Source organism: Neofelis nebulosa, chromosome 17, assembly GCF_028018385.1.
Source record: "Neofelis nebulosa isolate mNeoNeb1 chromosome 17, mNeoNeb1.pri, whole genome shotgun sequence".
Lineage (NCBI taxonomy): Eukaryota > Metazoa > Chordata > Mammalia > Carnivora > Felidae > Neofelis > Neofelis nebulosa.
The window spans coordinates 46,277,853-46,290,245 of record NC_080798.1 but is presented as its reverse complement, the minus strand read 5'-3'; the positions used below and the strand labels follow the sequence as shown (position 1 = coordinate 46,290,245).

Here is a 12,393-nt window from a genome sequence, read left to right as displayed (position 1 = left end):
ACCTGGAAAATCTTGTAATTTCCCCTCAACTTTACTGTAAACTGAAAAGAAACTTAAAAAAATCTTCAGAAAAGTATTGCTTCAAATCTCATTTTAAAAAATATTTAATTGAATATTTTTTGTCTTTCAACAATTGTTATATTTAATGATTAGTTCTAATCCCCAAAGTTCCATTTTCTGGAATGTTCCATAAATGGCCCCCAATTTTATCAACTAGAATTAGAATTATATAATCTTTGGTCTTTATCTAGAACGAAAACTAAAATTATAAAGGCACACCTGAAGAAACCTGTTTGAAGTTTTCCTAAATTCACATATAGAGGCTTCACTTACAAGAAATAGATTTTTGGAAAATATCTTATAAAATCACTGTTTGGGTCAACTTCAACTCAAATATTGGTCTTCTTTCTTTGGGTTTAGAAGAGCAGCTGAACTGCCTTTCAAAGCCCCCACCCAACTTCCTCACCTTCTAGATAATTCGTTTACTTCTTCTCAAGTAAAATCAATATTTAACAAAGGAATCAGCATGACTTATTTATGGAGTGAAATGCAAGTTTAGACAAAATAAATTTTATTTAACAAATATTTATTTAGCATATACTATTTACACTAAAAAATGATGTCTATGGAGACCCAGATTCTGCCTTCAAAGTGTCCATAGAATAATATAGGGAAAAGAAAGACAGAAATAACTATATACTGGAGTGATATTGATGATATGTTGGGACAAGTTAATATTCCTTAAGAAAAAGGAGATACAAACTCTCGGTTAAGGTTAGAGGAACCAGGTACCAATTTTAGACCCTTAAGAATTTCATAGTACTGAATACAGCACTTCAGAATATCATAGTGCAAAAGACCAAACCCAATAAGCAAATCCTAAATAGCTCCATGCTTTTCAAAGTAGTTAGGGAATCTTAGTCTTCCATTATCAAACCTAAAATAGGTCTCCTTGTTGGTTGGTTGGCCAGATACCATACAATAGATGAGAGCAGAGATGTTAAAGTGGCTCTGTCGCTTTCTAGTTGAGGAATCTCATCAATAAAATGCAGAAAATAGTATCTACCTTAAAGGGTTATTATAAAGAGTTTGCAAAGGAGTTTGGTATATAACTTTTCACGTTTCGATGAATGTGAAATTGTAAAGGTGAATTAATAACAGTAATAATAGTTAAAATCATTTGTTCTACTAAGTCACTGTGTCACTAACTCTGAATCTGTCACAACAGCACTGGTAAACTTAATTTATTTTAACAGACAGACCTTGTATACAGGTTGGGGGAGGAGTGATATCTCTGGCTCACACTGAACCCCATACTTGTCGCATCCCCAATCCTCATTTCACCCTCCTTCTCCCCTGGTGACTCTCATGGAAGCCACTGTGAGAAAATGCAGTGAATGTAGAGAAAGGTGGAAATCTGCGAAAACTGAAAAAACTCTAAGAATAGGTTTCCTTATTCCCTAGAAGAGGGGCCCTGCTCATAAAGATGAACTCTCACACTGATCAACTTTTTTCGCTTCTGCTCATTATGGAGCCTAAACTTCCACTGGCAAAAGCAGTGGTCTCCAGCCCTGGGTCCTTAAAATCCTGAGTCTATAAAAGTAGTGTCTTCCCACAATAGAGATTTCACAAGCCTTGATGAAAATGCCCAGTCCCTTCCCCTGTGGCTAAAATTATAGCATGTTTGCATGGAAGCCTTGGGCATCCAATTATTCACAGAAGTTCTGACTGTTAGTTACATATGTCTGCACTTAATGAATACAGGAAGAATTCATCATTATTCACTCAATGACCATTGGCATCAGAGCATGAATGTTCCTTGTTTTGGGGCATAACAAATATACATGACTTGCCAATAAAATGGTTTGGGATTATTTACACTTTGAAAAGATTTTTTTCTTAAGGCTAAAGAACCCAAAACACATGAAAGCTATTTAACATACAACTTTTGGAACACAGTACCTGCCTGGTCCAATGAGATCTCTTACCATGCAGATTTAAGCCCCGACACTAAGTGGATTTGGAACTTGTAACCACATGTACCCTCCCTGGATTTGCACACTCTGCTAACTGCATCTGAGGTGCCATTTTAGGGGTGGGGTTGGTACTGTCTTCCGGGTGATCGGGTGTCCCTGTCCCATAGGCAAAGCTCAATGATCCAGTCGGGAGCGTGCTCTGCACCAGTGGCATTTTCTCACATGCCCAGACAGCACCATCAGCCTTGCAAATGGCCACTCACTCTGGACACTTGGCATGTTTCACTGAAATTGATGCGGTGCTGAGGGAAAGAAGCTCAGTTTTTTTACATATGTGCTCTGAAGGAAGGGACGACAAAAACTAAGAAAGGAGATGGAAGATGTTTTCTCTCACACCTCTTCCCAAAGTTTCTCCTCCTTGATTTTTGCCTTGCCTCTTGTATGCTCCTCACAAGAAGACATTCCTGTCTCAAACTCTATCAAAACAAACCAATAAACCTATAATATTTAGATGTAGCAACTTAAGACCTTCATCACTGAAAATACAGAATGAGGGATGCCTGGGTGGCTCAGTCGGTTAAGCATCTGACTCTTGATTTCAGCTCAGATCATGATCTCACAGTTGCTGAGTTCAGACCCCTTATAGGGCTCTACACTGACAGTGTGGAGCCTTCTTGGGATTCTCTCTCTTCCTCTCCCCCTGATCCTCCCCAACTTGCACTCTCTCTCTCTCTCTCTCTCAAAATAAATAAACTTAAAAAAAAATACAGAAGGAGATGCTTAGATAAAAATCTAGCCAACTCAACAGCAATACAAATGGGAATCACTGATTTTAAAAACTTAGGTAAAGGGGCACCTGGGTGGCTCAGTCGGTTGAGTGTCCAACTTCAGCTCAGGTCATGATCTCACGGTTCGTGAGTTCGAGCCCCGCGTCGGACTCTGTGCTGACAGCTCAGAGCCTGGAGCCTGTTTCAGATTCTGTCTCCCTCTCTCTCTGACCCTCCCCCATTCATGCTCTGTCTTTCTCTGTCTCAAAAATAAAAATAAACATTAAAAAAAAAAAGATTAAAAAAAAAACTTAGGTAAAAAAGCAAATGAAACTTTCAAAATCTCTATCATTTTAGTTTGAAAATTCCTCAGGTCAATAGTAGCCTCATCACTAGAATTATATTTCAGAAAATATAGTAATAAATAATAAATAAACAGTTCTGCTTGGGCCAAGAGCCACGGTAAGTTTTGAGTAACGGAAGGTAAATGAGTAAATGTTTGAGTAAGGGAAGGACAGAAGGGTGAGTGCAGATAATGGATTTTAATTGAGTGATATCTTGTCTGTCAGCTAATTCCTCCCACAAACCAGTCCCGCCCATCTTTGTGGGCACCTACCATGTGCACGGCACACAGGCCATCCTGACCATTTTTATATGTAAACACATTCTCTTCCTATGACTTGGAGTTATCCTCCATGAAGTGCCAGGAGTCCTCTAAAATTACAGTAATGTCATGCTGGGAAGAACTGCAGAGATTAGCAAGTCTAAGCCCTTCATTTAAGACTTGTAGACTCTAATGCTTCCGGAGAAGCCATGACTCCCTTGCAAAGTTGGAGCTCAATGGGGTGGTGGCATCGGATGGAAGGGAGGACTGTGACTTTCAGTTTTGTTCTCTTTCCATTAGAATACGAATGCAAAGAAAACAGGAAGATGGGGGTAAGAATCACTTTCATGGCAGTTAGTTTTGTCGAAGAGCTACAGAACCAGCTTCACCCACGTGTTCTGATCATGGAATGAATGGATTAATCCCGTTACTCAACAAATCTTTTTCTTTTTTCTTTAGTGCCTACTGCATGTAAGATACTATACTCAGTATGGTAAAGAATCTAAAGATAAAAGCAATGTGGCCCTTGCCTTCCGTAATTTCCCCTTTAAAACAAACATGGTGATATGAATCTTGTTTGGATCAGCGTATACACGGTCAGTGTGCATTCCATTAATCTGCTTTCATTTGCCAGAAGACTTCGTTGTCTACATTTGCACATAGTCTTCTACCAGATGGGCTGAGGACAGAATGATTATCTGTACTATTTTCATAGAGGGTCAATGTGCTTGAGCAATTAGACACAACCTCTCCTCACCCTTCCACCAGCTACTGTACGTAATAAGGTCCCGTGATGGTGATCCCCAACTGCGAAGGTGAGCTTTGACCTGTAGAAGCTCTTATGCCATACAGACCTCAGGAAAAAGGACTTTCCCTATGTTTGGAGGCACTGTTCAATAATGATAAACAGACACAGGCAAGAAGCCTGGAGCCAGCAAGAGGAAGGAATCCCAACTTAGGTTTTACAAATACTTAACTCTCTGAGCCCACCCCCGCCCCCACCCCCACCCCACCCCCACCGGAGGTCCCTGCTGGTGATCTTTCTTCTTTGAAGTTTTAGTACATACATTTAGTGATAACTAGTGAATGTCTATAGACAAAGAAAACCCAGGACAAATCCAAGCTATGCCATTGTATTTATAAAGCTCCACACACAAAATCCAGCCATTGTAGCTTGAGCTATGCAAAGGTATGCTATTTATTTGACGAATTTTAGCTAATGGGAAGAATCTCCCTCTTAATTCTTTCGCAAACCCAACTGTGGTGTAGTAAAACAATGAAAAAGACTTTTTCACAGGAAAAGAGCTCTTAAAATTCACTTAGTTTCAAGGACAGCAAACAGTAAAAGAGAAAGGGGTGTATAGGTTCTGAGTGGATATATGGTGCTTAATTTTAGGTACATATAATATTTATTCTGGTACTAGGGTATGACTTTACTTGCACGCTAGCGTACCCCAAGATACCACTAAGTCTAAATATACCACCATAAAAGGTAAAAGGATGGAAGTCCCCATCCTTGCCTATTCCCCTCAGGACCAGCAGCCAATATCTCCCTGACCTCCTAGAAAGACCCAGAAAGCGTTCAGGCTTAATCACCTGTACACAATACACCCTTTGCAGCCTTTTAATATTTCCAGTAATTTTTCTCTTATGAGTTTTGAGCTAACATAATTCTCAAGACACTTCCCTTTTAAGCCTTACATCAGCAGAGGCAACAGAAGTGTGCATGGAGACAAAGCAGGGTACAGCCGGACACACGATTTACCCCAAGCTTGTGGCTCTTGGTGGCCTTAATGACAAAGCTTTTAACTTTGTACAATCCCTGCCTCTCAAACAAAGACGTGATTAAAAGCAGGTGGGGGGAAGGGAAATAACATAAAGATGGAGATGTACAGGAGGCCAGCTTGGTCCCTGTCCGGCACACAATCCATTCCCGGCCAGGAAAATGATTGCCGCACAATGGCCGGTATGGCCAGCCCAGGGCAGCTGTGAGATATAAATTGTCAGCAATGACCATAAGCACTCAGAGAAACAATTTAATTCCTCACTTCCGCCATCATGGGCTGATATATTCTTTCAAGGTCATTACCCAAGGCTAGAAGGGTCGCTTGATTAACGAGTGACAGGCCCAATGAGGGCCAGTGTGCTCGAGCAAGGCCTTATATTAATTAGACAGAAGCTCGGGAAAATAAATGTTACGGAGAAAGGAGGGGCCAAGTCTTTGGCATAAGCTGTGACCTCGCCACCCCCACCCCATTCACCCCACAAAAGATAACACCCTGACCTTGATCCTTAATGCTATACTTTAGCTTTGTTTTAAAACCTATAAAATACAAAACATAAACCATGCTTCGTTTCATATTCAGGACGACCCAGGCCCCGGCCTCCGGTTTCCACACTGCCTTTGTCTGACCCTTACTCATTTAGTTATTCTAATTTATTGGTTAATTCTGGGTGGAGATGGAGAGAACTGCTTGCTCTGGACTTCACATCTCACAAGCAGCTGAAACCAGGTTGATCTGAGCCAAGGGAAACAGGAGAGTGATGACTCTTCAGTGTTTTAAGCCCAGTAGCTAATAATCTAGCAATTGCTCTTTAATAAAATGTCATTATCTTGCTTAAGGAGTTAAGGAGATTTGGCGGTAACAGTGGACTTGCAGGGCAGATGACCATTCGAAGCAAAAGGGGCTTAAAAATACCCTCTGCTCCTCATCCAGTCCACTCTGTCTCTTTGATTGTATCTATCCTGAAAGCCTCGCTTTAAGAGACACAAAGGAATAAATTCCCAGGGGATTTCAGTCAATTCGAGGCATTCATTTCCAACACAAGAGACTACTGGTTTCAGAACCGAGTTTCATTTCCACCAAACATCAGGAAGGAGTTTTCCTTCCTCCACCCACAATCTCACCATTTCAAGCCCTGATCCCATTGGGAAAGTAATCCTGCCACCTCACAGGGTCCCAGCTAGAGGCATACGCTGTGGGTGTGGAGTGAAGCTATACAACTGTTTGAATTTTCCAGAAATTCATCACCATCTATCAGAGAAAGCTCGGGCAGTGAGGTAAGAGGCTTAGGTGCCACTCAGGATGTGAGGAGTCATTGGTAGAACTTTCCAGCAAGAAGCCACATCTAGCTTTGCATTCTGTCAAAATGGAGAAGATATTTTACTTTTGGTTCAGGCGGCTTCTGTGATCTTCTATTTGGCACCACCTTCTGACCAACACTGTATGTACAGACGGGCAAGAAGCAGCTTGAAGATGGTCCTTCTGTGATTCTTGGGGCTCACTGTGATCCACAGTGTTGGAGATGGCCCTCAAGGATCCTCATGCCCTGGTACTCCAGCCCTGTGTCATCCCCTCCCCTTGAGGGTGGGTGGGACCCAGCAAATTATTTCTACCAATGGTAATGGGGTGTCACTCTCAAGGTTAGGTTACAAAAAGACCACGACTTCTGGGTTGCTGTCTCTGTCTCTGTCTCACTCTCACTCTTGCTCTTCTGGGGACTTTGGTCCAGAAGAAATAAACTGGCCTAGATAAGCTGCCCTATGCAGCCCAAGTCTGGGAATTGATAACTGCAGCCAACCACCAGAGAGAAGCTGAGACCTGTCAACAGCCATGTGAATGGCTTGGATTGGATCCTTTCAAGTGGAAAGACAGCAGCACCAGATGACCTCTAACTGCAGCTTTATGGACACACTTAGTGTCAGAGGCATCTAACTAAACTGTGCCCGAATTCCTGACCGAGGGAAACTGAGAAAACCAACATTTGTTGTTTTAAGCTGCTAAATTCTGGGGTAATTTGTTATGTAGCAATAAATAACTAATACACTAGTGCCATTAATCCTACTATGTACTATATGATCTTATGAAGATCAAGTCAATTGCTCTGTGCTTTTGTTTCCTTGTCTTTAAAATGGGAATGGTCTCCTGGAGAGGCTTTAGAATGAATTAAATATCAGGGGCGCCTGGGTGGCGCAGTCGGTTAAGCGTCCGACTTCAGCCAGGTCACGATCTCGCTGTCTGTGAGTTCGAGCCCCGCGTCAGGCTCTGGGCTGATGGCTCGGAGCCTGGAGCCTGTTTCCGATTCTGTGTCTCCCTCTCTCTGCCCCTCCCCAGTTCATGCTCTGTCTCTCTCTGTCCCAAAAATAAATAAAAAACGTTGAAAAAAAAATTAAAAAAAAAAAAAAAAGAATGAATTAAATATCTATGAAGATGTGATTCTGATGGTGGGAGGGGAAATTCTATGCATCATCATCATCTTATGAATAACTGATGTACAGTACTTATCAAATTCATCAGTTTGTGGAAGGTGTAGCATTGTTATCAGACATGATTATAACACCATATTTTACATCCCTGGGTTATCTGTCCTTGATGGGTACCTATAGAGGTCCTAGCCAACAAATTTGCAAAGACAACCTGCACACTTATTCATTCATCCTTTTTTTTTTTTTTTTTTTAATTTTTTTTTCAACGTTTTTTATTTATTTTTGGGACAGAGAGAGACAGAGCATGAACGGGGGAAGGGCAGAGAGAGAAGGAGACACAGAATCGGAAACAGGCTCCAGGCTCCGAGCCATCAGCCCAGAGCCTGACGCGGGGCTCGAACTCACGGACCGCGAGATCGTGACCTGGCTGAAGTCGGACGCTTAACCGACTGCGCCACCCAGGCGCCCCTCATTCATCCATTTTTACAACCATCCATCCTTCTAATCATCCTTTCAACAAATATGGAGCACTCAAGAGCACTATAGGAGGTAGAAAAATGTATTCAATATGATTTATGTCTTCAAGGAGTTTACAAGCTAGCAGAGAAGACAATATGTGGACAGGAACTGCAGGAATCCAAAGTGACAAGTTTCATGAGCATGGGTAAGTGGGGGAGCAATCCAGATGCAGGGGGTAGAATTCAGCTCTGGCTGCGAGTGGCCCAAAGAAGGAATCGACACACACACTAGCACTAAGATATATGCTGTAAGTTCTTATTCCTGAAGTATTCTTGATGTGTCAGTCATAGCCCCTTGTCCAGTCTCCCTTTGACCAACACCACACATCTGAAGTGTAGCACCAGAATAGAGTTACGGTCTGCAGCCAGAGCACCATGCTAACTGGCACCCTGGGAATCACACCCAGGACCCCAGCATCATTACACCAGCTACATTATAATGATACATTACTGAGCATCAACCTCCTGGATATAGGATGGGCATCTGGCTGTCCAGCCCTTCTGAATTGAGAACAGCACATGATGAATCCCCAGTTCCTTAACGTGTTTAACAATTAATAAGCTAGGGTTTCCTTGAGGACGGCACAGAATAAAATATGAGCATACCAAGGAAGAGGTCACACAGTATAAATGTATTGTATGAAAACAAAACATATGATGAGGCTGGGGGATGAGTAGAGCTTTTCCTCTACTTTGAAAATATGGTAAAATATATCAGGGATCTGAATTATCCAGACATGGGTAGGTTCTGTATTTCATTCTGCCGTTTAGACCCTCGTATATGTAGATGATGATTTTGCCCACTGGACAGAGCGGCTGCTGAAAGAAAAACTACTCTGGTCAAAAGAGTTACTATTAATTTCAGGTAAGCTCATAAAGAAAGCCTATATGGGAAAGGAGAAGAATCAGGCAGTTTGATGCCAAGAAACAGGATTAATAAAAAATATTCTGGCTCTTCGAGACAAGCCAATTCAGCAGCTTTCATTATGTGATGTGTTCAACCAGCGTCCCACTGAGAGAAACAGCATGGCACCCACCCACACTGGCTGGGGGGTGGGGGAGGCGGCTAGCAGCCCCCAGCAGTGGTACCCCTGGGAGACAGAAAAGGCTCCGCCTGGCCCTCCTTCTCCAAGCCTGCTGAGGTCAGCTGTCAGGCCTGACAGACCTTCTCTCTGGCCTCTGCCCAGTTTCCTGGTGACAGATGAGAAAGCACTCATCGGAATCTGTAGTGAAATCTCAGAAAGGGGCACACTTCTGAGGAAGTCAATGGCAATGTAACTGTACTCCTGCACCTAGATAGTAACTTAGTGGGAAATAATTTTCATACTCTAAAATTCGGATTTCAAGTGCTGGAAATAATTGTGCCATTTGTGCTCGTTGCTGTGACATCACAATTGATGCACCTGCTTCTTCTTGGTGGCTTAATTAGGCGATCTCAGGCTATGTGAGGACATGCCGCGACTGGGCAACAGAAACTTCTTAGAAAACAATTCCCCTCATCTCCAAGATTCAGCCCCCTGAGGGAATTCATAGCGGCCATGGAACAGGTCCCACGTGTCCCCAGTTAATCATGCTCCCTAAGCACTGTAGTGTGAGTGGGACTTCCAGAGACTCACTCCCATGGCCAGAAATCTGCTTCCCTCATCCAAAGGTTAGGACACAGCTTCTCAGACTGTAACGTGCATACAAAACTACCTAAAATGATGCCAGGGCTAATGGCGCACAAAACCCTCTCTGAAGGGGGAAGTTCTAAATTACAATTTAGAACTGTCAACATTCCTATATTTTTCTGGAAGTTTGCATTAAGATAAGCTCATTATGGCTTCCAAAGTGCCATCTTTTATGTATTTTACTGTCAGTGCACTTTTCACACGGCACAATGATTGTTTCTTCACTTATCTGTGTTATTTTTTTTTAAGTGTATTTATTGTTAAGAGAGGGAGGGGCAGAGAGAGAAGGAAAGGGAGGGAATACCAAACAGGCTCCACACTGTCAGCGTGGAGCCTGATGTGGGGCTCAAACCCACGAACCGTGAGATCATGACTTGAACCGAAATCGAGAGTCGAATGCTCAACCAACTGAGCCACCCTGGTGCCCCTTATCGGTGTTGTTTCTACATTTCGATCTTTGCGAGGTCAAGTCTGTGTTTTATTCACCTTCATAACCCCGGTGTCTGGCACAGAAAATGCTTGACACTCACATGTGCATCTGAATTCAAATCTGTCCCTTGGTGAAGGCTCAACCACAAGTTGCCAACTGGGATAGTTCTGCATGGGACATATGCTAACACGCCAACAACTTAGGAGGGTAAAGCTGCTGATTAATGGGAGGGATGAATGAATTATAATTATTTTTGGTCAAATATGCCAAATAGCTGTTTCTTCCAAACCATCATTATTTGATAGGACACTTATCAAATGTGTGGCTTTTAAAAGACTCAGGATATCTTGTCCTAATGGGAATCTTTGTTTCATATATAAATGGTTGGGACCCGGGCCTGACATGGCCCTGGCCATCCTTCTCTGCCTTCTAGATTTGTTTAACAGATCCCCACTGCCCAATGTGCTTAGATAGGTTTCTTCTTACCTTCCAGATCAGCTTCTCCTACTATTTTAAATGCTTTTGAAAACCTTTTAATAACAACTTTCCCCTCAAAAGATTCTAATCCAGAAATTACCTGCCTGCTTTTCTTATCTGAGAATTTTTACATAAGGCTAATTTTGTCTTTTTAATTAAGGCTATTACCTTCGACAGATCTGAATTATGCCTTTTTTTTTATATTCCAAAGATAAAATGCTGTTATTTTAGTAGTCATTATAAGAAGCAGAATCATAGTTGTTTATTAGTTAATTCTAATGCATATCATGTGGTGCTTAATAGGGAGGATTCTGGAGCCAGATTGCCTGAACTCAGATCCTAACTCTGCCGCTTACAAGGTGTATAAGCTTACGCAAGTAACTTAACCTCTCTGAGCCCAGATTTCCGCAGTCTAACGGAAAAATACTCATTGTACCCATTAACATGACTGTCAATTTCAAGAGGACCTTTTATGCTGCCCAGAGATCACATTGTATTTATATATTTCATTTACCATTTCATTCTTTAAAAAAAATTTTTTTTTAATGTTTATTTATTTTTGAGAGAGACAGAAAGTGCCAGTGGGGGAGGGGCAGAAAGAGGGAGACACAGAATCCAGAGCAGGCTCCAGGCTCTGAGCTGTCAGCACTGAGCCCAATGAGGGGCTCAAACCCATGAACTGTGAGATCATGACCTGAGCTGAAGCTGGAAGCTTAACCAACTGAGTCACCCCCGTGCCCCACCATTTCATTCTTCAAGGATGACTATGATATCTTCTCCATTCATCTCAAACCATCATCGCCTTCTTCCTCATCCTCACTCTTAGCTGAGGACTATGCTCCCTACTTTACTGAGAAAACTGAAGCAATGAGAAGTAAATTTCCAAAGACTCCTAACTACCACATTCACCTACCAACTAGCAACTGCACTTTCATTTTGTGCCGTCTTATCACCACACATAAACTCCTCACACTCTTATCGAAATCCCTTCACTTCACACTAGATCCTATCCCTCCTGCCAACTGCAGACTAACTCTAGCTAGTCTCCCTTTCCTCTCCTGCATCAAGTTTTTTCTCTTTCTTCATTATTCTCATTGTCTGGGTGATCACAGCAAGTTCCATGGCTTTAGATACCATCTATGTTCCAAGGACTTTGGAATTTACATCTTTGGCTCAGACTTCCCTTGTAAAATCCAAATTTCACTATCCAATGGACATCTTCACAGAATTGTGTGTGTGTGTGTGTGTGTGTGTGTGTGTGTGAGAGAGAGAGAGAGAGAGAGAGAGAGAGAGAGACAGGGAGAGAGACAGCATGAGAGGGGAAGGGGGAGAGGGGGAGAGAGAGAATTCCAAGCAGGCTCCATGCCCAGCACAGAGCCCGACATGGGTCTCGATCTCATGAACCGTGAGATCATGACCTGAGTCAAAATCAAGAGTCAGACACTTAACCAACTGAGTCACTCAAGTGTCCCTCACACGGATTTTAAATAGCCATCTGGAAATCAACTCAGCTAAATCTACCCATCCCTCAGCCTTAGCTACCTGAGGTGATATCAACTTCAATCTCTCAATTGTTTAAGCTAAGACAAAAGCATTGGAGTCATCCTTGAATTCTCTCTTATAGCCCTCCTCTGAATCATCAGGATATCTTCTCAGCCCTACCTTTAAAATGTACCCAGATTCTGATTCCCAACCACTTCTCATTACTGTCACGGTTGCTGTCCCGGTCAGAGCTAATGCCATC

The 12,393-nt window shown here is 42.4% G+C and overlaps 1 long non-coding RNA gene across 1 annotated transcript in view; it reads right to left on the bottom strand.

Annotated features, from left to right (window-relative positions):
* LOC131499137 (uncharacterized) overlaps positions 1-12,393 on the bottom strand; it is a 302,367-nt gene that overhangs the window by 147,523 nt on the left and 142,451 nt on the right. The gene's annotated exons all lie outside the window — the stretch shown is intronic.